The sequence below is a fragment of the Silurus aristotelis genome (assembly GCF_946808225.1).
Source record: "Silurus aristotelis genome assembly, chromosome: 19".
Taxonomy (NCBI): Eukaryota; Metazoa; Chordata; class Actinopteri; order Siluriformes; family Siluridae; genus Silurus; species Silurus aristotelis.
In genome coordinates, this window is record NC_139592.1 from 698,632 (window position 1) to 701,131 (window position 2,500).

The following is a 2,500-nucleotide window of genomic DNA, read 5'->3' on the forward strand; positions in this document are numbered from 1 at the left end:
TGTTATACATTATATGAAGGTGAACCTGGTCAGGAAAGGGTTTAAGCAGAAACTGATTGTTGGAAGCAAAGAACCTTTAATTATCCAAAGAACCCTTAGAGAACCATTAAGAGTATCTTGAATATTTAAGGGTTGTTAGTTACATCTAATTACATTTATGCTGTTTGGCAGAAGCCCCTATCTAGAGCAACTTACAACTGAGCAGTTAGGGCCTTGCTCAGGGGCCCAGCAGTGGTCTCTTGGTGGTGCTGGGATTTGAACTTGTAACCTCCTGATCCAGAGTCTTACCACTGAGCTCACCTCCCTAGTCATTAGCTTTGTAGAAGAGCTCTCCTGTGTGCTGGAATCTTGTCTGGTGGCCTCTTTAAATACGAATTCCTTTATATTTTTCAATAAATTCAGTAAAGTGGAGCGCAGTGTAAAAACTAAATAAACTGGTTTAATGATTTAGAATGAGACTCATGTATTGTGTTCCCTAAATTAATAATATCATTTACAGCATTTATTACAGTAAGAGTTTAGTGGTGGTAGTGTAGTGAAGGTGAAGAGTTTCTGACCGAAGGGGTGATGATTAATGTTTTCAGTGCCTTTACTCCACAAATGAACTGTGAAATGGAGGAGAAGGAAAGATTCTGGAGTGAGTTAGATGAAAGATTGATGATTCTAATTCTTCTACTTCTATTCTGTGTAGGAGATGCAACCTGAAGGAGATTGGAGACTGTAAGGTGTTGGCTGGGGACAGTGTAGCTAGACAGCATCGGATGGTGGTCTGTAGGATGGTTTTGGGGGTGAAGAAGAAGAGGAGGAGAGTAAGGACTGAAAGAAGAATAAGATGGTGGAAACTGAAGGGGGAAGACTGTAGTGTGAGGTTCAGGGAAGAGGTCGGACAGGAGCTTGGTGGTGGTGAAGAGGTGCTGGATGATTGTGGAACTACTGCAGGAGTGATGAGGGAGGCAGCTAGAAAAGTACTTGGTGTAACATCTGGAAATAGAAAGGAAGACAAAGAGATGTGGTTCTGGAATGAGGAAGTGCAGGAGAGCAGAAGGAGAAAGAGGTTGGAGAAACAGAATTGGGATCGACAGAGTGATGAGAAAAGTAGGCAGGAGAACAAGGAGATGCGGCAGCAGGTAAAGAGGGATGTGGTGAAAGCCAAGGAAAAGGCATATGAGGAGCTGTAGGAGAAGTTGGACACTAAGGAAGGAGAAAAGGATTTATACCGATTGGCCAGGCAGAGGAACCGAGCTGGGAAGGATGTACTGCAAGTTAGAGCAATAAAGGATGGAGAGGAAAATGTGTTGACTAGTGAGGAGAGTGTGTTGAGAAGATGGAGGGAGTATTTTGAGCAGCTGATGAACGAGGATGAGAGAGAGAGAAGGTTGAATGGTGTGGAGATGTGAAGCAGGAAGTGGATAGGATTAGTAAGGAGGAAGTGAGAGCAGCGATTAAGAGGATGAAGAGTGGAAAGTTGGTTGGACCAGATGACATACCAGTAGAAGCGATGGAGATGTTTAGGAGAGATGCTGTGGAGTTTTTAACCAAGTTGTTTTACAGGATTTTGAAAGGTGAGAAGATGCCTAAAGAATGGAGAAGGAGTGTGCTGGTACTGATCTTTAAGAATAAGGGAGATGACAGTGAGCAACAGTAGAGTAGAGAAGTATGTGAGGGTGGTGCAGGACATGTATGAGGACAGTGTGACAGCAGTGAAGTGTGCAGTGGAAAAGACAGACTGGTTCAAAGTGAAGGTTGAACTGCATCAAGGATCGGCTCTGAGCCCTTTCCTGTTTGCAGTGGTGATGGACAGGTTGAAGACAGAAGGTGGAGCTGGAGGTAGCAGAGCTGAAGATGTTGAGATGTTCGTTGGGAGTGACGAAGATGGACAGGATTAGAAATGAGTTTATTAGAGGGACAGCGCATGTAGGACGTTTTGGAGACAAGGTGAGGGAGGTGAGTTTGAGATGGTTTGGACATGTGCAGAGGAGGGACATGGGGTATATCAGTAGAAGAATGCTGAGGATGGAGCCACCAGGAAGGGGGAAAAGAGGAAGACCAAGGAGGAAGTTTATGGATGTGGTGAGGGAAGACCTGCAGGTGTAAGAGGCAGATGTAGAGGACAGGGGGGTGTGGAGACTAATGATCTGCTGTGGCGCCCCCTAATGGGAGAAGCCGAAAGAAGAAGAAGAATTTACAGCATTTGGCAGATGCCATTATCTAGAGCGACTTACAACTAAGCGCTGTACTAAAGGGCTGCGTTGGCAGCTTAGTGGTTCTGGGATTTGAACTTGTTACCTTCCGATCCTGAGACCAGTGTTTTAACTACTGAGCTGCCTCCTCCTCGCATTATAAGTGCATCATAACATGCTTATGGATGCTGGATGCTGGACATCCAGTAAAACAGGACCATACACTGCGAAAGATCCTCTGTGGATGCGATGCCACGCTGCGCTCGAGAGCAGGCTGGTGTGTGTCTGTGTTTGTGTGTGTGTGTGTGTGTTCATTATTT

General features: G+C 45.2%; 1 protein-coding gene across 7 annotated transcripts in view; it reads left to right on the forward strand.

Annotated features, from left to right (window-relative positions):
- LOC310714856 (fibulin-2-like) overlaps positions 1–2,500 on the forward strand; it is a 30,749-nt gene that overhangs the window by 6,670 nt on the left and 21,579 nt on the right. The gene's annotated exons all lie outside the window — the stretch shown is intronic.